The sequence below is a fragment of the Schistocerca gregaria genome, chromosome 5 (assembly GCF_023897955.1).
Source record: "Schistocerca gregaria isolate iqSchGreg1 chromosome 5, iqSchGreg1.2, whole genome shotgun sequence".
Classification (NCBI taxonomy): Eukaryota; Metazoa; Arthropoda; class Insecta; order Orthoptera; family Acrididae; genus Schistocerca; species Schistocerca gregaria.
This window is the reverse complement of record NC_064924.1, coordinates 163,119,013-163,145,016: the sequence shown is the minus strand read 5'-3', so window position 1 is coordinate 163,145,016 and position 26,004 is coordinate 163,119,013. Positions and strand designations below refer to the sequence as shown.

Sequence of the window (26,004 nt, the reverse complement as noted above, 5' to 3'; positions counted from 1 at the left end):
TTGGTTAAGCGATGTAGTAACTGTTTAGGCACTCCCGAAATAATCACATAACTTAAGAGAAACAAGCAATGATTACAAAAAACCCAAATGGTTCAAATGGCTCCAACCACTATGGGACTTAACATCGTCCCTTAGACTGAGAACTACTTAAAGCTAACTAACTTAAGGACATCACACAAAAAACCCACCTGAGGTCATAAATTAAAACATTTAACAAGTATTCAACCGTTATCATTCGACCCAGAGGAAATTTTGGGTACCAAAACACGGAAGATCTAGTTCTATACTTAGAAACATAAAAGCAGGAGTATTTAATCTGTTTTACCTACCGCTCACTTTTCTATCTCTGTTAGCAGTAAAATTCTGTAACCGCCCAGCCGTTCCCCAGTAATGTCATTACAGTAAATAACACTGACAAACACGCAGATGTAATATTAACCGAGGAAAACACCAGTAAGTGGACGTTCAGTGCCAGAGATCCGAGAGATAATTTTAGCACTAGAACTACTGACGGCCTTGGGAGCGCCAGTCATGACAAAACTCTACCAGCTGGTGAGCAAGATGTATGAGACAGGCGAAATACCCTCAGACTTCAAGAAGAATATAATAATTCCAATCCCAAAGAAAGCAGGTGCTGACAGATGTGAAAATTACCGAACCATCAGTTTAATAAGCCACGGCTGCAAAATACTAACGCGAATTCTTTACAGACGAATGGAAAAACTGGTAGATGCAGACCTCGGGGAGGATCAGTTTGGATTCCGTCGAAATGTTGGAACACGTGAGGCAATACTGACCTTACGACTTATCTTAGAAGAAAGATTAAGAAAAGGCAAACCTACGTTTCTAGCATTTGTAGACTTAGAGAAAGCTTTTGACAATGTTGACTGGAATACTCTTTTTCAAATTCTAAAGGTGGCAGGGGTAAAATACAGGGAGCGAAAGGCTATTTGTAATTTGTACAGAAACCAGATGGCAGTAATAAGAGTCGAGGGGCATGAAAGGGAAGCAGTGGCTGGGAAAGGAGTGAGACAGGGTTGTAGCCTCTCCCCGATGTTATTCAATCTGTATATTGAGCAAGCAGTAAAGGAAACAAAAGAAAAATTCGGAGTAGGTATTAAAATTCATGGAGAAGAAGTAAAAACTTTGAGGTTCGCCGATGACATTGTAACTGTCAGAGACAGCAAAGGACCTGGAAGAGCAGTTGAACGGAATGGACAGTGTCTTGAAAGAAGGATATAAGATGAACATTAACAAAAGCAAAACGAGGATAATGGAATGTAGTCAAATTAAATCGGGTGATGCTGAGGGAATTAGATTAGGAAGTGAGACACTTAAAGTAGTAAAGGAGTTTTGCTATTTAGGAAGTAAAATAACTGATGATGGTCGAAGTAGAGAGGATATAAAATGTAGACTGGTAATGGCAAGGAAAGCGTTTCTGAAGAAGAGAAATTTGTTAACATCGAATATAGATTTATGTATCTGGAAGTCGTTTCTGAAAGTATTTGTTTGGAGTGTAGCCATGTATGGAAGTGAAACATGGGCGATAACTAGTTTGGACAAGAAGAGAATAGAAGCTTTCGAAATGTGGTGCTACAGAAGAATACTGAAGATAAGGTGGATAGATCACGTAACTAATGAGGAGGTATTGAATAGGATTGGGGAGAAGAGAAGTTTGTGGCACAACTTGACTAGAAGAAGGGATCGGTTGGTAGGACATGTTTTGAGGCATCAAGGGATCACAAATTTAGCATTGGAGGGCAGCGTGGAGGGTAAAAATCGTAAAGGGAGACCGAGAGATGAGTACACTAAGCAGATTCAGAAGGATGTAGGTTGCAGTAGGTACTGGGAGATGAAGCAGCTTGCACAGGATAGAGTAGCATGGAGAGCTGCATCAAACCAGTCTCAGGACTGAAGACAACAACAATTTTAATTAGAGTTGTGGTGTTGTATTTTCTTGAAATAACAGAAATATTCGCGTCCAGAAAAGTTTCCTACTTGAGAATTGGCAGTGGAGCCGACAAAGCGAGCGACAGCTGCCATTGGCGCATTGCTCGCACGAGCAGTCCAGCTTGCTCGCTGTCAGCTGTCACCTGTACCTGGGTCAGAATAACAAAGTGATCGACAGTCGAGGGTGGCAGGGGGAGATGACGTCAGTCCGCCGTTTACGCGCATTCCGCAACGTCGCTCCGGTAGGAGCAGCTTTGATTACGTTCATACGTTTCCCGTTAACGTGCAGTACCGAGTGCGCTTTCCAGGATCCTAAGCAATTTCACAGCTAACTTCACACATTCCGTAAAAGAAACACACAGCACTGAGTAACAAAGCGTATAAGAACAGATCATGACGTCACATACAATAAGAACTGTCGTACGCAGCCGAATGATGAACCGGTAGATGAGGCAGCATAGATTTATGAGAACGGTCCTCTGAACAGAGGGTGTGACCGAACAGGATTGGTTGTTGCTATGATAGATCTCCTGTACGCAACTAGCTGTCAGTCACTCAGATTCTGATCCAAGTATAAACCTCTTCAGAACAACAAACTGACTGGCTGCTAGGTGTTTACAGGACAGCCACCATAGCAACAACCAACCAGAGTATGAGCCTGTTATGCTTACTGTTGTCACTTCGCTCTGCTTCCTCTAAGATCTGTTACACTCAGTTGCGTACAAGAGTCGTTGCTGCTAACGTGTAATTAATGTGATTTGTTATTATCGTGTGACTCGGTTTCTCTGCGCTGATTTTCTTCATTCGACACAACTGACTGTCTGAAACTAGCAGCGAAAGTGCACGGAAGAGTGGCAAACCTGTTACACACTTGTAAGCAAACCAAGTGCCGTGTGCTAAAGGGAAACATGTGAGGAGTAGAGCCCCGCAGTACCAGACCTGTGGTTCGGTAGTTTTGCTACAATACATAGATGACGTAGTACATGCTAGGATTACCCGTAGTATTGGTAGTGAAAGTAACTCAAATGAATGTGTAAGGGAGGAATTGGGTCGATTACTTCTCTTTGTTTCTTTTGCACGTAATTAGAACCGCACATCATTCAGTCTTAGTTCATTGAGTATCTATGACTTTATAGAACATAAATTGCATTTATAAATAATAAAACTTAGTTGTGCGCTTAATTTTTATACACTCCTGGAAATGGAAAAAAGAACACATTGACACCGGTGTGTCAGACCCACCATACTTGCTCCGGACACTGCGAGAGGGCTGTACAAGCAATGATCACACGCACGGCACAGCGGACTCACCAGGAACCGCGGTGTTGGCCGTCGAATGGCGTTAGCTGCGCAGCATTTGTGCACCGCCGCCGTCAGTGTCAGCCAGTTTGCCGTGGCATACGGAGCTCCATCGCAGTCTTTAACACTGGTAGCATGCCGCGACAGCGTGGACGTGAACCGTATGTGCAGTTGACGGACTTTGAGAGAGTGGCGTATAGTGGGCATGCGGGAGGCCGGGTGGACGTACCGCCGAATTGCTCAACACGTGGGGCGTGAGGTCTCCACAGTACATCGATGTTGTCGCCAGTGGTCGGCGGAGGTTGCACGTGCCGGTCGACCTGGGACCGGACCGCAGCGACGCACGGATGCACGCCAAGACCGTAGGATCCTACGCAGTGCCGTAGGGGACCGCACCGCCACTTCCCAGCAAATTAGGGACACTGTTGCTCCTGAGGTATCGGCGAGGACCATTCGCAACCGTCTCCATGAAGCTGGGCTACGGTCCCGCACACCGTTAGGCCGTCTTCCGCTCACGCCCCAACATCGTGCAGCCCGCCTCCAGTGGTGTCGCGACAGGCGTGAATGGAGGGACGAATGGAGACGTGTCGTCTTCAGCGATGAGAGTCGCTTCTGTCTTGGTGCCAATGATGGTCGTATGCGTGTTTGGCGCCGTGCAGGTGAGCGCCACAATCAGGACTGCATACGACCGAGGCACACAGGGCCAACACCCGGCATCATGGTGTGGGGAGCGATCTCCTACACTGGCCGTACACCTCTGGTGATCGTCGAGGGGACACTGAGTAGTGCACGGTACATCCAAACCGTCATCGAACCCATCGTTCTACCATTCCTAGACCGGCAAGGGAACTTGCTGTTCCAACAGGACAATGCACGTCCGCATGTATCCCGTGCCACCCAACGTGCACTAGAAGGTGTAAGTCAACTACCCTGGCCAGCAAGATCTCCGGATCTGTCCCCCATTGAGCATGTTTGGGACTGGATGAAGCGTCGTCTCACGCGGTTTGCACGTCCAGCACGAACGCTGGTCCAACTGAGGCGCCAGGTGGAAATGGCATGGCAAGCCGTTCCACAGGACTACATCAAGCATCTCTACGATCGTCTCCATGAGAGAATAGCAGCCTGCATTGCTGCGAAAGGTGGATATACACTGTACTAGTGCCGCCATTGTGCATGCTCTGTTGCCTGTGCCTATGTGCCTGTGGTTCTGTCAGTGTGATCATGTGATGTATCTGACCCCAGGAATGTGTCAATAAAGTTTCCCCTTCCTGGGACAATGAATTCGCGGTGTTCTTATTTCAATTTCCAGGAGTGTATAACCATAGCAATTGCTTTTGATGCAGTACAGTTAACAAATGCGCCAACATAAAAATGTCTTTATAATTTTCGTTGTCGTTTTATACACAATAGAACGTACTCCATCACGACGAAAAGGCCGGCAGTTGTGACCGAGCGTTTCTAGGCGCCTCAGTCCGGAACCGCGCTGCTGCTACGGTCGCATGTTCGAATCCTGCCTCGGGCATGGCTGTGTGTTATGTCCTTAGGTTAGTTAGGTTTAAGTAGTTCTAAGTCTAGGGTAGGGGACTGATGACCTCAGATGTTAAGTCCCATAGTGCTTAGAGCCATTTTAGAGCCATGGTGAAAGGCAAGTGTTTCCTTTTGTTACTGATAAATGCGAAAATTGTTCATGAATAACAGACTCAAGTCTTTTAAAAACTTCACGTGATATTGAAGCAATGTTTGATATATTTTTATTTTCCTTTTTTTTCAATTCTTCTTTTTAGGAAATTGCGATTTATAACACTATTAGTCAGAACTGTATTTTTTTTATTTTTACTACAACGTCCCGCTGTTTCACGTTACAAATCAACAATTTTCGAAGAAAACTAGAATTAAAAAGTGACGATTTCAAATTTCTTTTAAATACTGTTTGTTTTTAAGAACCAGGCAGGAGAATGACTATGTAGAACAAAAATGTTCAGTAGGTTATGCTGCCCTAACTTACAGCTAACGCGGGTACGATTTTAACTTACAAAAGCTACTAGGAAAACTGCCATAGCGTACGCGTACTTGCAGTAGCCGTCGGTAGTTTTACAATTCTAGTGAGGAGTAATGCAGAAAGTCATCATCGCTCCCTTTCCGTGGATAACTGTCGAATCACTTCGTTACTCCAATCCACATATATCATAAACGTTCAGAACTATAAAGTTTGCTGTGTGAATATAGTTTATTTCTACGAGATAAAGAACGCTAGAAAGACGGGCGCGGTTACTTAGACAAAATTGTGGTCAAGTTTTAGAACGGGCAGGTTGCCGGGTTTCATTAACACTCGTGCCTGCCGCCAGAGGTCAGCGTATGGCTGTGACGTTCGATAAACCTGCCACAGTATCCTGACAACGAGATGGGAAACAGTTAATTGCGAGTTTCGTTTCATCCTGATATTGTATCGCATTTTTGTTCTGACGAAAAGCGAGGATCATTCGTGGGCTGCGCGCGAAATTTTTAGCGCAAGCGCACAAAGGCAAAATGTGTAGCATAGCGTTTGATAATTAGTGCGTTTATATCTGATTAAGGTAGCAAATGCCAAATATTATTTGTTAATTATATTATGTAGCATTTATTGACGGAATTTTTTGACGTAATTTTTTTCTGTTTCAGGTAAGTGCCTTCACCAACGGACAGCCATCGCGCGGTGAGTTTTACAGTTAACTAATGACGCAAATTGCTCTGTTTATTTTTATGGAGTTTGTAATGAAGTAGCGTTTAAACACAGACTGCAGCGAGTGATTTTTTTCCCCTACATTGTACCCATTATCGTATGACATTCCCGCTTGAGCTTCGAGTCCGTGTTGGTAACAATCTGTGAACAGTACCGTTATATCCAAAACTGAAGTACGGTTCTAGTATCTCTCTAGTGTACGAAAGTTTTCGGTAAAGTAAAAATATAAAGCAAAGAAAATACTTGTATTAGCAGTGACTCCTTCATTATGTATGTTTTGTTTATCTGCGTCAAGTTCAGGACAGAGGAAGAACCTTTGCGTCCAAATTATATAGACTGTAGAGCAATGTTTCCCAACCTTGGGGTAATTTTCCCGTGAAGGGTAAAACTATTTTTTTGAGGGGAAAAAACAAAAAGGCTTAATTGTTTTGATCTCGAAACAAAATTATTTTTTGCTGTTCTCGCAATTTCATAACACTTTAAAACTAATTACATAAGTGACGAATAATTACATATTATTTTTAAAATAGTAGCATGCCACTTGACTCACTATGGTTGATGTTACAGCTTGTGAAACGAATCCGAGAACATGTTCCTCACATCTTCGTTGATCCATTATGGACCGTGTGACAACAGCTGGCACGTATTTCTTGATACAATAATTTACTAACAGCCGTATGTGTTGTAGAACTTTATTTTATGAACTTCTTATGTGCTGCCAGTTTCGGCATTACATTGATCCCATCTTAAGGCCCCACACGTCATAGTCGTAAAATCGCTATACACGGAAGTACCCACATAACCGGATCCGTGAATCAAATCGCTATGCAAGAGCTCTTGGTGGCCAGGTGACACAGAGTTTATGTCGCCTGGTACATTTAAACTGTTTTCAACAGCAATACAAGAACAAACAGGTACGTCGAATCCTGAAAACAAAGGTATTCCATGTGAACGAACTGCGAACAAAACGTTGCCAAGGTCCTCGAAGCGCCATTGAAGATTATCTACACTCACTCTGTCTCTAGCACGCACACCGTCCGTTCGAATCTTCATCTGTAATATTACTCGCGCGTTCCGTTGCTAATTAAAAATTGAATATACCACTACTAGGATCGTTGGGTATGGTACCTGCAATAAAGCACTCATGTGAGTAAAAGTATCGAGTAAAACTGTACTCGATGCCAGAAGTATCGCTACTTTTCCGTGTTCCTATCCACCACCACCTCCGCGTCATGAGCAAAAGCTCCCTCATACCTGCAAGCACTTCCGTGAAGTACTACGAATCCGTCTAATAGATGTCATCCTGAAACATTGTGTTTTACGGGATGTTTTACAATTTCTTCCAGGGGTTGTCGACGCGGGTCAAGGGATAAAGTTCTGATATAGGACACATTGTTGGAAATGTACTCTTTGGAAATAAAATAAATCAGAAGGTAGGATCATTTTCAAGTATCCCACTTCACAGTATCCACATAAACTGAGATGAGGTCGTCCTCGTCAGTCGCTTGTCGTAATGTCCCCTCTGTTTACAATCACTGTTTCAGCCATCCGCTCACTTGTCACTCAGCCCAACCCGACGAAGAGTACTCCAAACGTTTGCCACGCCATGGAGTGCTCCGCGCGAGCGTCTATCGTTCTCTGCATGACCAGCAACTTCACTCGTACCGTCGACGGAACGAGCTACATTGACTCCGGCAGATCTTCTACTGTGTCAATTTCTCTACGTGGTTTCTACATCATTGTGTTGTCATACCCGGATTTCCCCACTCGCGTTCTTTTTACGGACGAAGCGCACTTCAGCAGAGAGGCTGTTTCGAACTGTCGAGACAGACATACCTGGGATGACGAAAATTCTCATGCTATCCATTCACGTGTCTTTTAGCAACAGTCTGAGATCAATGTATGGGCTGGTATCATTGAGGCCGTCTTTTTGGGCGGCACGTTCCTCCATACCACTTAAAGGTTCCCAGATACTTGACATTTCTCAGGTGGTCCTTGTGGGATTATTGGAAGATTTGCCACTGTCAGTCCATTAGCAAATATAGTCCCAAATTGATGGCGCACCCACGAATTGCCGCCCGTTGTAGCCGTGCTGTCTCGGGCGTCTTGTCACGGTTCGCTCGGCTCTCCCCGTCGGAGGTTTGAGTCCTACCTCGGGCATGGGTGTGTGTGTTGTCCTTACCGTAAGTTAGTTTAAGTTAGATTACTTAGTGCGTAAGCCTAGGAACCGATGACCTCAGCAGTTTAGTCCCATAGTCCTTACAACAAATTTCCAATTTCCCGCGAATTATGCACGTGGCTCTGCAAACATCTCAACCAAATATACGGTGGAAGGTGGAGAGGTGGAGATGGACGAACGCTATGGCTACGACGGTCACCAAATGTACTCCTTCCTGTCGACCTTTTCTTATGGGGCCATATGAAAGACTTGTGTATGCGATTCCTGTACTGTCAAAAGATCTTACGCGAGTTGTGGCGGCAGCAGAAATTATTCAGCACACACAAGAATTTGTGGGTCGTTTGTATGAAAGCGTTCTTTGCAGATACACCGTGTGCAAGGAACAGTAGAGTCGCCACATGAAGCAGCTCCTATAGAACACACAGGTCAGAGTTCATTCTCTCCTGTGTAAGATTTGAAAGTGAGCCCATCTTCAGCCCTATTTTACATCCATGCTGTACATTACTGGATGTGGGTTCCGTATCAAAACTTTATCTACTAAATCCGTTATATAAACCCTATAAGGCTGCAACAGGAATTGTGAAACACACTGTACATGTTAACACAACAGGTAACAAGTACCAGGACAGTTAAAAAAATTCCGGAACTTTGTTTAAAAATTTTATCTGCACTTACGTTTTATTTATTGTGCATGGTATCCTTCGAAATACTCTCCTCCACAATTGATACACCTCTCCCAACGCCGTTTTCAGTTCCGGTCTTCGTACGCCACTTACTGGATCGCGCGAGGCACCGTCTGCGAATTTTCTTTTATCTCGTCTATCGTTGCAAATCTTCATCCTCCCAAAGAGGTTTTCAACGTTGGAAATTAAAGAAAAAAAAAAAAGAGTCCGCAGGGGCCAGGTCTGGAGATCACAGAGGATGAGGCAGCACAGTGATTCCGTTTTTTGTGCAATACTCACACACCAACAAGGGTGAATGCGCGGGTGCGTTATCGTGACGGAAGAGCGTTGAATTTTCTCGCCATATTTCAGCCGGCGTCGCAACTCGTCCCGATAGTAACATTGATTAACAGTTTGACCCTGTGGCACGAATTCGTGATGAACTCAGCCTTCAATTTCAAAGAAAACTATCAGCATGGCTTTGAAATTTGACCTGACCTGATGAGACTTTTTTGGTCTTTCAGAACCATTTCCGACTCATACTCGTAGACTCACACCTCATCACTAGTTATGATTCTCTTTAGGAACATCTCGATTTGATTTTCGAGGTCCAAAAGGTCTTCACATACAGCGAAGCGGAGATGTTTCTGGTCTTGACTCATGAGCCTTGGGACGAACTTGGCTTCAATACGATGCATTCCAAGACGCCGTGTCAGGATTTGATGAGACGATCGAACTGAAACGTCACATTCGTATGCAGTCTCTCGGACGGTCAGACTTCGTCTGACGCGCGCTATTTCCTTAACATTCCTGACATGAGCGTTGTCAGTTGACGTCGAAGGGCGTCCTGAACAGGGGCCATCTTTAACTTCCGTCCGGCCATTTTTAAACCGTGTGAACCATTCGTAACACCGACTAGTGCTTATGCACTCATCACTGTAGGCTTCCTGCATCATTTGGCGCCTCTTTGAAAAGGTTTTCGTGAGTTTCACGCAAAATTTGATGCACACGCGTTGCTCATCTACATCAGCCCTCTCAAAATTCGCAAACTATGGAACACATTGTTCTACTCAATAGAGCACTGAACAATAAGTATCAGACACACGCCAAGAACCTTCCTGCAGTTACATATTAAACACCGGTGTGTGCAGGGATGCCAACCGCATTTCGCACCAACACACCACTGGAACCAAGTTACGAATGTCCCGGAATTTTTTGAACGTTAAAATACAATGCTTTTTACCTGTCTGTTATTACACCACCTCTTTCTTGTCAGCGTCTGCTGGTGTTAGTGTAAATAGCAATCACAAATTCAAGATCACGGCTTTCGATCTAATCACCTTGTACATTCTCCACTCGACTTATGACTTTTCACGACGGCTGCCGTGAAAGCTACAGCAGCAACCAGCCAAGCCATGTATCTTACGATACACTGATGTGTACTTACTTTCTACTGACTGACTGCCCATATCTGATAGTGTAGGTTCCTATTTACGATGTGATCAGGAAAAGTGTGTCGCATTAAAGGGTGGATATGTAGAGAATCACTAACACCATCACCAACTTTTGTTTTTTTCGCAGTGGTAATTAAAACTTAATGACTAACTTCTGCGTTTGTTCTCGTAATACTTACCCTTCGCGGATATCCGGTAGCAGGAACGGGAGACGATGAAGATGAGTTGTGGTTCTTACGTGCGCGGCTTCCGAGCAGCGCCTTATGGCGTTTCCCGCACTGTTGGAGGATTAACCGCTGATTAATACCAAGGAAGTAATTAGAAACCAGCCATGCGTCACCCCGGAGGGAATTGTTAGGGAAATGAAAATCGGCACAGCCAAATTTCATATCACAGAGATCCGTTGCGAGAGTGTAAATTTCGATCTTTGGTAGCGAATAGAATCTTCGTACAGCGCGGAGTGGCCGCGCGGTTTGAGGCGCCGTGTCACGGACTGCGCGGCACATCCCGCCGGAGGTTCGAGTCCTCCCTCGGGCATGCGTGTGGGTATGTTGTTCTTAGCCTAACCTTGTTTACGTAGTGCGTAAGTATAGGGACCGATGACCTAAGCAGTTTGGTCCCTTAGGAATTCACACACATTTGAACATTTTTTGGAGAATCTTCGTGTAAGTGAAGAGGACGATTGATATCACGAGATGCGTATCCGATCATTCATATACGCCTTCATTTGTGTATAGTTTGAGACGGACGGTATGTAGTCTACTGTCACTAATGAGCCTCACGCGTAGTCTGCTCGTAGTTGTTGCAGTTGTAAGCGTCCGTATAACCCAAAAAGTTTCTACTTTTACAGTCATATTCATTATATGTATTTGTGTTACCAGTGTGAAGAAGACAGTGAATGGATCCGAAGGTAAAGTTTTCTGTCTGTGCCGCAGTTACGTTTGTTGTTAAAACAGTGGAAATAAAAGATCCGTAGGAATGCCTTGGCTTTGCTGTTCGAAATTGGAGTACAACTTGTAGATTAATCCAAACAATTTTTGGTATGGGAAAGTTAAACTACCTATGAGCTGTAAAGCCTCTTATCATATTATATATTGTGTTTCGAACGATCTCGTTGCCAACAAGACGCTAAATATTATCCTTTCTCCCTTCCTTTTAGTTCGCGTTAACAAGTATCATCGTTCAAATGGCTCTGAGCACTGTGGGACTTAACATCTGAGGTCATCAATCCCCTAGAACTTAGAACAGCTGTAACCAAACTAACCTAAGGACATTAAACACATCCATGCCCGAGACAGGATTCGAACCTGCGACCGTAGCGGTCGCGCGGTTCCAGACTGTAGCGCCTAGAACCGCTCGGCCACTCCGGCCAGCTAACAAATATCAAGCACATAAACACAACTAGTAATTTCAGTTCGTTTCGCTGTTATAAAACTCGTTAAAATTTAATGCCTTAGGCACAAAATTATCGATGACAAGAAGCTGCAATGGCAAGCATGTATGTCTCGTAGCGTTGCAGCTTTGTTACATGGAGGTTCTAAACATTGATGGTGGTATCTGTTCTATATCGTGTCTCCCTACCACTTTCGCGCAACGACGCTCTGAGCGTGTTTTTTAGGGAATTGACTAGTTTGAACCTGGGACCTGTTGCTGGTAAGGAGACGCCAGACCACATATGACATGCAGAGTTCAGAAGAGTTCAGTGAGACTAGCGATGATATAACCAAATACTAAATGATCTCAGCGTCAGCTCCACTGCACTCCCTGTAAAAGAATCTTAATACTAACTAAATTTAGTTGAAGGGGTTCAAGGCTTTCCTATTTTTAGTTAGCTGGTAAAATAACACCGAAAAAGCAGTTAAGTTTACCATTGGAAATTTTATTCTACTCACAAAACATTGTTTATAAATTGCGCTATTGATAAAAGGAAATGTTTTAATACAGGATGGTAAAAACCAACTGCGTTCAACAAAAATGTGGACGAATATTCCCTAAATGGGTTTCCAAGTTCTACAATCGATCGAAGGATGACCTATGCCATATCACATCTATAATCTAGGTTTAATTTAAGTTTCACAAAAGAGAAAACTATCAAAATGGTCTACAGTGACCCTCAATTATCTTTAATTACTTATCTAACTTGTCGTAAATTACAGTGGCTGATGTGGCTTCTCAATAATTATATAACAGAGAAATCATCGCGTTTCAGATTTTTACCTCAAGTGGCAAATATGAACACCATGAGCTTTAATTTACGATCGACACTAATATTAGGCAAAAAAGGAGGTGTAACAGATGAGACTTCTGCAGTTCTGAGTGAAGCCTTATGCGCTCAGAAATGCGGCATCGCGTGCGTTCATTACCTTGTCGGTGTTTAGGCAGCGTCAGGGCGACAGCGGGCAGCACAGCTCCGCTCACCTCGCCATCTCGGAAGTAACTCTCTCCTAACTTCTCCTTACTACTATTTACCGAAGTTGGTTTAAAAAAACTATCTGGTTGTGTTTTCATCTGACCAATCAGGGTCTCAATGTTAACCTTAAGCTCCGCCTACAAAAATACTGTCTATCCAATGAGAAACGTTGTACCTTTTGTGGTGGGGCAATGTTTTTAAAGTTTGCAACGTAACAGAAACGCTAAAAAGTCTCACGCTAAAACCTGCAGCTGGTGTGGTCCTTTTAGCGTTATCGTAAGATCTATACTGTTCTTCTGGAGGGCTCTATCTTTTAACATGGTCTGGGGGGTGGTCCTAATGTAACAGACACGCGAAAAAGTCTCACGCTAAAACTTGCGGGTGGTAGTGGCCCTTTTTGTGTTATCGTAAGATCTATACTGCTTTTCTGGAGGGCTCTAGCTTTTAACATGGGCTGGGGGGTGGTCCTAATGTAACAGACACGCGAAAAAGTCTCACGCTAAAACGTGCGGGTGGTAGTCTTAGCGGTAGACTGACGACGTGGGTGTCCAGTCCGTCCCTTATCGTAGGGCCTTCTAGCTTAACACTGTTCTGCTCTCGGCTTCTGATCTCGTTTTTCACCTCGGAACTGCGTCGGTCTCACGGTGGGAAGGTACGACATTCATTTAGGCATTCTTGTGTTAGTCTGTGATATTCCATTTGCTCACTCGTTACTCGTATTACTTTGGTTAATGTCACGATTTATTCGGAGCTATGTGACATACTACTGGATTTACTTATCATGTCAGGGTTTCCATGGAAGGTGTTGGATTTGCCTGACACCTTACAAGGTCGTGGGTAGAGACCCGTTATACCCATTGTCCCTCGTAGGAGTCGTCAGACGAGATTTCTCTGGAGTTTCCGCAGATATTTGCAATTTCATTTTTGCAGTGTTTAGCTGAAGTCAGCCCAAAGAAACAGTGCTGATCCCGTCTATCATCCGAAGTCCAGGATCGACGGAAAGCATCAGTTTGTTTCCCATTACAAACAAAATCACTTTTTAAAAGCAGAATTTTACGTGCTCATTCGAAAGAGGGATCCCAAATTAGTGTAGTGCGAAATTGGTTTTACCGATATTTATTAGCAAGGGCAGTAAAATACGAAGAATAGACAGTACGCCAGCAGAAAACAACACCGCCCTGGTCCGCGAAGTCTGCTACCGCCAAGCAGCAGCGCTGCTCATTCGATTTTGGAGTAATGGTTATTCTTCGTGTTCTCCTGTCCCTGGTAATGGATATCGATAAAACTAATATGGCACTAGACTAATCTGGAACCTTACAAAAGACATATTTACGCCAGTGACTGTAACACTTTCTTTATTTCACGAGTGCAATTTCGGCCTTAAGCCATTATCAGGTGCAGATTTTTGTGGTTTTATGCCATGCCAACTTAAAATGAATTGACACATTTATACGTCGCTGTCATTGCTATTAATTACATTCGTGATGCTGTTACATATTGCGAGCACACATATCCGTATGTCATAGAACAACAGTCTCTAGACACTCATGTTCGTTAGCCCATCACTAGTCACTTTTGACAGCATAACTGTGAATCCCAGGTATAAAAATTTAATCTGGAACTCTTCTATCAAATGTTCACATAAAATTCCGCTTTAAAAATCGTTTTGTTTGGAATGGGAAAGAAACTGACGATTTTCAGTGGTACTGGGCATGGCGTGAAAGACGTGCTAAGCAGTATTTGTTCGGGCTAAATCCAGCTAGACATTGCGTAAATACGTAAAATTGCAAATATACGCCGTAACATCAGAGAAAATGTTCCTGACGACCCTTAAGAGGGACGCACTAGAGATGTATGATTTTTGCAAATGCTTTCAGCGTGTATGTTCTCTATTTCCCAGCATTTACGCCGTCGTGAGGGTTCACTGTTTTTATGATATAGCAAATTTATTTTAACTTTTTCACAGTAAGCGTTTTGTCTCGCCACAGTCGTCATTTAATCTAAACGTGCGTTCCCACGGGACGTAACATCCTGACGTGAGCCACGTTTTCGTGGACTATGACCCATGTGAACGAGCCTTTCGCGACAAATCCTGTCACAGGGAATTGAGGAGGCTCACGCTTCATATCAAACGCGTTTCACTTGCAGTCATGAGTTCGCCTCTGCCATGTCATCAGCGAATCGGGTGTTGATGTTACCAAAGAGTGGCTGCGCTGTTTCTGTAACTCTGCACATGCGAACTAGTGTTTTATGAAGCAAGCATTGAACATCACATAGACAGCGTTGTGAGAATGGCACGGGCAAGGGGGTTTTCCTATGCCAACGTAAATCTCGTCTTTATACCAAAACAGTTTGTTTCAGAATTTAAAACATGGGCTGTAGTAGTTGTCAGGAGGTAAAGAAGATATATGGTAAGTGAGTTGTTAATACTCTTCATTGATGATGTTCACATACTAAGTGTCATTAAGGTTCCACCAAATGAATCCTTTCGTTCGCCGTTTGTTCAGCAACGATCGACAAAATCGATTTTGCAATGTGAAAACAGTTCATTCGTACATAAAAAAATGTTTAGGTGGCTTTTTGATGGTAATGATTTCATCTTGCTCAACGATCTGCTGCTAGTGTGACAATTGGACGCCACTTTCGCGACTTGCGTATCTACTTATGGGAGAACAGGGACCTACAGTTTAACGTGAAACCCGAGCCACGTGTGGTTTCTGGCTAATATTCACGTCGTTGGAAGACGAAGGCTAGGGCAGAGGCAGGTTGGAAATTGTGTGGTCCGACAGAGATACGATCCCGCGATCTTTCAGTGTCAGGCACGCTGTTCGCAGGTAGACCACCAGATCCGAGGGCTATTGGACATCTTCGCGGATAATGGACATGAATTTACTAATTTTATTTTTCGGAACACGAGATACATGTTGTGTAGCGCACTTCACCTGAAATTTTGTTTTTGCGCTTACTGCCGGTCTCATATTAGTACTTGGTTTGGAAGATCTGAAACATGTTCCAGAAGGTAGTCAAGCTGGTCTTTAGACACTCCTAGTGAGTTCTTGAAATGATCTAGTTAACTGTTACTGATTTCCATGCCAACCGAATTATGTCGTCCTCAGATCCTGTTTATAATCCATTTCCCGAGCTACCACAGTCTTTTCCTTACTTTATTCTTTCCGGTCCTCCACCCAGTTCGTTCTCTGTGCTGAAGTAACAGCGAAAACTAAACACACCACAACACTGTTTTCCATGAACAGCTCGTTCATAGTGGCTTTGCGCGATCACTTGAGTCACATCTTCGTAGATACTTCAGACCTACAGACGCTGGTGAGGGTCACGCCTGCAAATGCATGAAAGCTAGTACAATAGGGTGGAACGCTTCCGTACCGCCGCCCCGTGGGAGTGTGGCTTAAAGGGAGGAAAGTCGTATGCGCCATCTGTCTTTAAATCGTGTAACTTCTTCTGAGTGTTATCGTGTTTTGTTTATGTTCATATTTTTAATGTTTTGAAGGGTGGCTAAGCACAAGGTGTTTGAGAAAAGTAATGAGACTGATTTTTTTATATACTAAAGGTTTTATTTATCCCAAACAACAATATTGTCCCTTTCAAATCTATATATCGACGGAGTCATTGTTCTCAGTCTTCGTAGCAGCGCTGAAAGGCTTCAGCTGGAAGGGCCTTTAATATGTGGTTTACATTCTTGTGAATGTTTTCCCGTATCCCAGAATGACGTCCATTTTGGACATTTTTCAATTTAGGGAAAAGAGAAAAGTCACAAGAACTCAGATCAGGTGAAGAGAGGGTCAGGGGAACATGAGGAATGCCTTTTGAGGTCAAACGTTTCACGCTGGAAGTGGCCGTGTGACGTGGTGCTTTATTATGCTGCAGCGTCCTTTTTGCAATGAGCAAACATTTGGTCAAAATTTGATGTGCGGTGAAAATGATTAAGTTCAACACCTCACACAACATCGTTATTGTTAAATGTCGGTCTGATCTCACAAGATCACGCACACGTTTTCGCCGGTTTCTGAAGCTGAAGGCCTCCCTGAGCGAGGTTCATCTTCAACGTGCTCTCGGCCTTCCAAAAATGGTTTGTGCCAGCAAAAAAACTTGTGCTTTTGATAAGGAATATCTCCCATAGAGATTTGTCAACTTCTTAAAGGTCACACTCGCGGATTCTCCAAGTTTAGCACAAAACTTGTAGGTATAACGTCGCTCTCAATTTCGTTGTTCCATTTTCGTAAAACACAACAAAAACAAACTTCATTGATAGCGCTCTCAAAAATTACGTGATGACTGTACGGAGCTGAAACTCGAACTGAACCTCTGGAAGGGATGAACGCACCGATCTTCACAAGTAGAACAACACAGCGTTGCCAGATCACTTGCAAATGTTGTCAGTGTCATTATTTTGCTCATACACCTCGTATCTTAAATGCACCATATTCAAGCACTTGTGGTTACGATGTTAACTTATGTAACGTATGTAGTTGCGGTCTTCAAAATAACTACTTAAACCTAACTAACCTAAGGACATCACACACACCCATGCCCGAGACAGGATTCGAACCTGCGAACGTAGCGGTCTCGCGTTTCCAGACTGTAGCGCCTAGAACCGCACGGCCACTCAGGCTGGTTAGTTGCGGTCTGTTCGCACGTTGTGAAGATGTTTTCGGCTGTGTCCATGCTTTGCAACAATATGCTACTGTCTCTCCACTCTCTGACGGCTTCCCCACTGACAGATATGGGAGACCTCTCCTCGCTCTGCCGGCTGTGGTGGTCTCGCGTTTCTAGGCGCGCAGGCCGGAACCGTGCGACTGCTACGGTCGCAGGTTCGAATCCTGCCTCGGGCATGGATGTGTGTGATGTCCTTAGGTTAGTTAGGTTTAAGTAGTTCTAAGTTCTAGGGGACTAATGACCACAGCAATTGAGTCCCATAGTGCTCAGAGCCATTTGAACCATTTTTTCTCCTCGCCCTCAGATGGTTAAAAGAACGTGTTTTCGAGATGTGACCACGCTAATGTAGATTCCCAAGCCTTTATTTTATCACGACGACTTTTAGAAATGCCCTCCGGCCGGGAAAATATTGCATGTGAGAAATGAAAGTTCAAAGCGCAAACACCGGTGTCTGTCCGTATAGATTGTATCGTTTGAACAACTTGTGTTGGCTGAGAGGCGCGAATCCTACTAAACTGGCTAATTGGGGGATGTCAGGGTAAATTTATATAGTGAACAAGTGATGAAACTGAAGTTTCGAAGTTATCCTATGTAGAATGTATGCTGAGAGTAAGCTGTTGTTCTATATGAAAATTTTGGCCCTCCTTAGGTTGGGTTCATGTAATTTATGATCGGAGAGTGGGTGGAAGGGGGTAATGAGGCACCGTAAGCCGGTGTTATTCCCGGCCGATGCTTTTAGCTACGCTATTACGACGCTAATGACAGCGCTGTAACTCTTTTAGGACTCAGGGCGCAGGCCACAGAGTTAGATTATACCACGACACCGTAAGCTTTCTGACGTTAGTACCTTAACCTCGTTGCTACGACGATTAAGTGTGAGTAAAGCTGTCGAATCGGAGGCCTATATAGCGACAGGGAATGTGCCTTATTCGAGAGATGAAATCAGGTGTCTAGCCGCAGAAAGCGTTGATGTTCGCTATTGACGTCTCTGGGACTGTTCTGACATCTAAACGCGGCCACACACTTAACTGCCAGTCTGACAAACATCGGTTGTCAAGCACTTTGTCCAAGGACGCTTGACCGTCTGTGCGCTAGCACTAAGAGTGCTCAAACTGCTTGACACTTGATCGGTTTTCGTCACGGAAGTTTGTGCAAACATATCGAAGTACATATCGAAACCGCACAAGAACAGTGACACAATTCAAAAATGCACCACTTGAGATAAATCGACTTTAAGAATTCTTCACATCTTATACTGAAATACGAGTAGTATAAGCACCCTTGACAATAAATTCCATTATAGTCTATACAATAGTAATATAGACATGTAGCACTGGTCTCGTCGAATGTGACTGTTATCAGCTAATTATAAATTAATTCTTCGAGTTGTATCACTTAATTTGATTTTGTCCGCCCCCGGTAGCTGAGTGGTCAGCGCGTTAGACTGTCAATCCTGGGTTCGATTCCCGGTTGGGTCGGACATTTTCTTTGCTCCACGGCTAGGTGTTGTGTTGTCCTAATCATCATCATTTTCATCCCCATCGACGCGCAGGTCGCCGAAGTGGCGTCAAATCGAAAGACTTGCACCAAGCGAGCGGTGTACCCGTCGGGAGGCCCTTGTCACACGACTTTAATTATTAAAACTTGATTTTGTAAAATCTGTTTTGTTTTTGTTATGATCCTTCATGTAATATTTCTGCCATTTTTTCCACTCCCCCCCCCCCCCCCCACACACACATATATATAAACTTACTGTAATAGAATACGACATTCGAACCTCCACCAGTCAAAATTAGTACATAAGTAAAGATAAAAAATGGAAACAAAGCAGGAATTCTTGTGCTAGATGAAACAAAATGGAAAATTGTAGTTTATACAAATACAACCTTAGGAGGAGCATCAATTAGGTACTATTTGAGGAACACAATTTACGAGAAGGAAATAAAAGAGGGTTATATAATGCTGGAATACATTTTGCCAAGAAAATGGATTCAGTATAAAATTTCTTATCAGGAGAAATATCCATTCTTTCTTTTACTCTATAATGCACAAAATTTCGTTGTGTTTATAATAGCTGTAATAGCCAAAAGAGTGCATGGCGGAGGGGAGGGGGGGGGGGGCGATGTGGCCGAGCGGTTCTAGGCGCTTCAGTCGGGAACCGCGCTGCTGCTACGGTCGCCGGTTCGAATCCTGCCTCGGGCATGGATGTGTGTGATGTTCTTATGTTAGTTAGGTTTAAGTAGTTCTAAGTTCTACGGGACTGATGACCATAGATGTTAAGTCCCATAGTGCTCAGAGCCATTTTTTTTTTTTTTTTTTTTTTTTTTTTTTTGAGAGAGAGAGGGAGGGGGGGGGGGGGCGTCTGGCTGAGGTGACAGCTGCCGCTCGTTGGGCACGCGCTTGCTACCTTGGGTTTTGTATCGTTTCTGACGATGCAATTGGCGTTTTATGTACTCCGAAAAGCGCTATTGATTGTCTCGGTGGTAACAGTTAAAGAAAATAAGAATTCCCTCGTGTATAAGATAGAAACTGGTGCTGATCCCTTGAGGATGAACTAAATAAAACTTGCACTGCACAATAATTAAATGGGAGACTTATTGGTAAAAGTGGAAACGCTTCATTTCATGTCACATTACAGTTCGTGTGAGTGAAACATCACATGTATACCTCGAAGGGACGTTTTACCTGGTGGCCGTCCGTGTGGGAGAGGGCGGCAGGGAGTGGAATGAAGCTATTCTTGGTTGTTGCCAGCGCGGTATAACTCGTGTGATTGTGTTTTCTATAGATGGAAAAACGGTTTTTTTTGTCTCAAAATAGTGGTGGTGATATTTTCCTGTAAAATTGGCGTTTTAACTTTCTTCCCTGAGGGTGAGTTTGTGCGATGCCGCTGTATTTGTGGTAATTTTGTTGCTCTCGCTTGCTGACGTTACTGCGGCTGTGGACGAGCGCCGATTAATCACTTCACAGGATTGCCAGTTAATGTGGGATCCGGAGTACAGGATTGATAACACTGCGTTAGTGACGTGCCAGCCGTGGACAGTTTAATATACTGACGCTAGTGCAGGCTGCAGTAGGTATCGCTTACTCCAAAATGCCGCAGAGATTACTGCGTTGTAAAACTGTGGCTACACCCTTACTTGCGTCCCCGAAACCGTCAAAGACGGCGCTCCACGTGAGTAGTTAATTTTGATTCTGTTCTATCGAGCTGCTGAAATAAAGACTACAGCTTTTACATAAGTATCAGTAAAAAAGAATGACATGCTTATTTTCAGACTTACAGCATGTACTCTCCAAAAGCGATGTCATGTATCACTTGTTGTGGATCTGTTTACAATACACTGGCAAGCTTAGTAATAAAATTCGTTCGCCTTCCTTTTCGATAGCGATTTTACTTCGTCAGTGGACAATTCGAAGCAGAGCTTCGTCATCAGTGTTTCAACCGTTATCGAAGACCATTCAATGTCAGCACGCCAGAAATGTGTATGTGTGGGACTTCTAGTGTTTTTAATGAAATATTCGAAATGCTGGAGCATAAAATTATAGAAGAACGTTTGTAAATTTAGTTAAAATTTATAATATAATTATAGGCGAATCTTGCTGATTTTTGTTATATATGACGTGACAGTGAGGTAACTTTGACATTTGGCTTGCGCTATTACTAGAACATACACACGTTTAAAAAATGGGACTATAAGCTTCAAAAGTACCACACATGGCGTGGATATTCCAGTGATCCAAAGATAATAAATATCTTACGTATTACACGGGGTGCGGCGCTTCGATCCGGACAAACTAAACATTTTTTTAACAGCAAATTTATTAAAGCAAAATACAAATTAAAATGAAAATCCTTTTTCATATAAGTAGTGGCATCTTTCAAGAGCAACATTACTCGACGTAACCCCTTTCAGTCGCAATGACGCCCTCAAATCTTGTCCTGGATCGATCGCACGCACTCTTTAAAAACAGCACTGTCCATATTCGCAAATCCTGCTTCGATAGCGGTGCGGAGAGGTGCGACGTTAGGGTTCCTCGTCCTATTGGTAAGTCTTTCGACTACGCTTCAAACACAGTAGTCGAGAGATTTCAGATCCGGGCTATTCGGGGGCCAGAACTTTTTTGACCGCCGGTCGGAGTGGCCGAGCAGTTCAAGGCACTACAGTCTGGAACCGCGCGATGTGTGTGATGTCCTTAGGTTAGTTAGGTTTAAGTAGTTCTAACTTCTAGGAGACTGATGACCTCAGAAGTTAAGTCCCATGGTGCTCAGAGCCATTTGAACTCCTTTGACCAGAACATGTCACATTATCCGAGAGCCAGTTTTGGACTAAATGGCTCGTCTGAGGTCTTCCTCTGCCATCCGACGCATTGGTCGCTGGCTGACAATCACTACTGACGCCAAGGTCCTCAGTGCCCCGGGTCCTCCAAAATCAGCGCCTGAGCCTTTTCGATGACTGCCGCAGTTAGTGACAAGCGTTCTCTCGAATGAGTTTTCCTCGCCGGGTTAGCGGAACCTTCTCCAGACTTCCCCGAAACATTATACTTGGCCAACAGTATCGTGAACTGTTCATCTAGGGTACCTGAAGAATCGAACTATTTCAGTGGGTGAACGTCCAGGCCGCATCGCGGCTCTTTGGCCGTACTCCGCACTTGCCTTTAACATTTTGGCCACTTTGAGTTTCTTACTATTTACTTTCAAGAACGCCATTCGCGACCACCGACGTAACTACGATATGGCGGTAAATTCAAAGTGAAATTTGTCCGGATTTAAGCGCCGCATCCTGTATAGCACAAGTTAATCTTTTGGCTACTTTCATATTCTGCGGAAAAAGCAAGGCCCTCTCGTAAATCTAACGAGCCATTCCTCATATTTTACGCCACATTCATTATGGCATACGTAATATAAGCGATCCTCCTTGCAGTGTGTAATATAGGTAGGTAAAGTAAGCACTCCGTCTTCACGCCACAAGTGGCCCATCCGACCGCCATGTCGTCCTGAGATGAGGATGCGGATAGGAGGGGCGTGTGGTCAGCACACTGCTCTCCCAGTCGGTATGATGGCCGAGTAGCTCCTCAATTGGCATCACGAGGCTGAGTGCACCCCTAAAAATGGCAACAGTGCATGGCGGCGCGGATGGTCACCCATCCAAGTGCCGGCCACGCCCAACAGCGCTTAACTGCGGTGATCTGATGGGAACTGGTGTATCCACTGCGGCAAGGCCGTTCCCAAGGGTGTAATATAACATTTAGAAATAATTACAACGTAAATAGTAACACTATTAACATCTACAGTAGAAAAAAATACACATTTCATATTTATGTACAGAATATTATCGTTCTTCTTCAGGTCGTATCGTGTTCAACTTGAATCTCGGATTTCCCTCCATAAACTGAAAAGCTGTTTCTGAAAAAGTAAAATAATAAGGAAAAGTGTGAAGTTATTCACATGAGTACTGAAAGAAATCAGCTAAATTTCGGTTACGCGATATGTCACACAAATCTGAAGGCTGTAAATTCAACTAAATACTTAGGGATTACAATTACAAATAGCCTAAATTGGAACGATCGCATAGATAGTATTGTGGATAGAGCAAACCAAAGACTGCGATTCACTGACAGAACACTTAGATGGTGCAACAGGTCTACTAAAGAGACTGCTTACACCACGCTTGTCCGCCCTATTCTGGATTATTGCTGTGCGCTGTGGGATCCGCATCAGGTGGGCAGCTCGTTTTGTATTATGGTGAAATACGGGAGATACTGTCACAGACATGATACGTGAATTGGAGTGGCTATCATTAAAATAAAGGCGTTTTCCGTTGCGACGTGATCATCTCATGAAATTTTAATCACCAATTTTCTCCTCCGATTGCGAAAACATTCTGTTGGCACCCACCTGCTAGGGGAGAAACTATCATCACGATAAAATAATAGAGAACAGGGCTAACACAGAAAAATTTAAGTGTTCGGTTTTCCCTCGTGCCGTTCGAGAGTGGAACAGTAGAGAGACAGCTTGAAGGTGGTTCATTGAACCCTTTGCCAGGCACTTTATTGTGAATAGCAGAATAATCATGTAGATGTAGAAAATAGTAAAGGTAAATTACTGGCAGATACATACAGACTGAGGGCCATGGCAATAACGGACGGGAGAGAAGAGCCGGGAGGGGAGGAAGAAGAGAATTTGGTAGGAAAAAGTGAGCCGGAGAGACAGAAACAACAACAAAAAATGCGAGACCGGCTGGGAAACGTAAGAAGAAAGGAGTGCAACTCGTGATGTGTGCATTTGACTCCTTATTTCGCAGAGAAAAATGGATTTTCTACAGAATTTCATTTTGTGCGTAACCAACGTAGTCCGGTTGTCCCCAGTGGTCGCCGGTATTTCGTTAAGACAGGGAACAATTTTCTTCCCCGCAACAGGTATGGCACCGCAATCATGTGAACTCCAAGATGAAAGCACGTGGGAAACGGAATCAAAATCCTTTTCTGCTCTGCTCCCGTATTAGTTTCGGAACCGCCAGCCTTAGCCAACTGATTGCGACACCTCTTTGTAAAAAGGCAAAGTTATGTATTGTCAATTTAATTTACTGTACCAAACTCCATTAATATGATTTGCTTGAATTGGTGTTTACATAGGCACCCTACATTAGACAAATTGGCAGGACACCACAACCATCTCAGTATCTAAACCCATAAAGTTAGTGGTATCTAAATACAATAAATATCTAAACACAGTGCTTGTACGGCGTAAGGTTTAACGTGAAAACATTTCTGGAACAGCTGTCGCATCAAACAATCGAGGAGTCGTCGTAGGCGCTCATGAAAGGTAGGTTAGAGACATTGAATTTTGCGAGACTAGAAGGCAAAGTGTACATTTTTGGCAGTTTTCAATTTTCTTTAGCTTACAGTTATGGTCTATAGGGATCGTAGCAGTTACATTTAAAGCCCACCCCTGACGTCTAACACTAGAGAGAAACTGAAGGAAAGTACCCTCCTGAATTTCGTAACTACCATCAAATTCCGCTTGACTCATAAGAAGCGCGCTTCCATGTGTCTACATTTTACCCACTTCAAAGTGTAAACAACTGACTAAATCTAATAAACGTATGTACGATTCCGTCGTCACAGACGTAATTCTGACCCACGCTTTCTTCACCGAGTCACAAGATCGCTTCCGTATTCTCTTCCGAAATTTGCTGCAAGTTAAAGACATTCAGATCCCTATTCCACACAGAGAACACGTCTCAGATAACATGTACAGTTTCTGCTTAAGTAAATACAAATTTTTAAAAAACGGGGGAAGTAGTTACTTACCTACGATGTAAGGAAAACGCTCATTCGTTAGGGAAAATCCGTGAGTAAGGAAAGAAACACTGTCTTAATGTAGTTTTCCGCTCTGTAAATTTCTGAAAAGCTTATACAAATCCATCTCTCGAAACAAGAGTGATAACACCAAAAAAGGTAAATAGAGGCAGTTACACTTTATTCTATAGTTTTTCAGGTCAACAGTCACTGATAAATTCTCTAAGATCTAAAGAAATTAAAATAGGTACAAGTTTTCAATTATTTCCAAAGCTGTAATATTTCCCAAGCTGTCATAACCGGAAGGCCTTTGATCTAACTACCCCAAAAGTTCAAAGCTAGTATCGCTGAACACTTGAAAAGTTTCTTGACAAACCCTGTTAGCCGGCCGGAGTGGCCGTGCGGTTCTAGGCGCTACGGTCTGGAACCGCGCGACCGCTACGGTCGCAGGTTCGAATCCTGCCTCTGGCATGGATGTGTGTGATGTCCTTAGGTTGGTTAGGTTTAGTTAGTTCTAAGTTACAGGCGACTGATGACTACAGAAGTGAAGTCGCATAGTGCTCAGAGCCATTTGAACTATTTGAATCTTAGCCATACAGCAAAAGGGGTAAATACGTTTCCCGCCGGTGTGATTCGCTCTGCGTTCCACGTAGCTCGCAAGAATAATAATGTAACGAGCCTCCGCGCGCTTCTTTGTTCTTTGCAGGCGGAGCTTTAAATTTCTGGCTACCTTGGCGGACGCTAAACCGGCGGCCAGAGGCAGAAAGAATACGCGGAGACTGCGGGTCGGTCTGGCACTGCACGGAGCTGAGTAGCGCGGAGCACAAAGCCGCCACAATTAAGTTTGAGAGGCTTCCGGCAGGTGCAGGGGCAGGCTGGGTTGCAGGAGTGCGCCGGCGGTCGGATAGTGGCATCTGTCAGCCCCTGCTCGAACTCTCTGATGTACTTCAATACTCAAGACATTTTCCTACGAAGGTATGACAAAGCCCCTAAGCAGGCTTCAAGCTGAAGGGGTTATTTCATGCTTCGGTGCTACGCCTACCGGTCGGATTATGCAGAGGTGTCGGCTGAAATGTGGTAGTTAATATCATGTAGGTAGACGGAGCGACACAGTGGAGTTATATTCGGCATTGGCAGTATTCAAATCTCATCAAATCATTGTGGTACACATTTCCTCTGGCACCTGTTACGCTTAATTCCAACCCTAGAAGGCGATTGGAACGGCTAATTATATATATCTGTGCTCCACAAGCCAACTGAAATAGTTTCGCTGAAGGTACTTTGTGGTGTCACGTTTCTGTCAAGAATGACACCTTCTCTTCATTGGAGATACATACACTACTGGCCATTAAAATTGCTTC

General features: G+C 43.8%; 1 protein-coding gene and 1 pseudogene across 1 annotated transcript in view; one reads left to right on the top strand and one right to left on the bottom strand.

Moving 5' to 3' along the window:
* The window catches only part of LOC126271950 (neural-cadherin), a 1,775,154-nt gene that overhangs the window by 1,225,761 nt on the left and 523,389 nt on the right, over positions 1–26,004 (top strand). The gene's annotated exons all lie outside the window — the stretch shown is intronic.
* On the bottom strand, positions 22,455–22,572 carry LOC126274603 (5S ribosomal RNA; annotated as a pseudogene).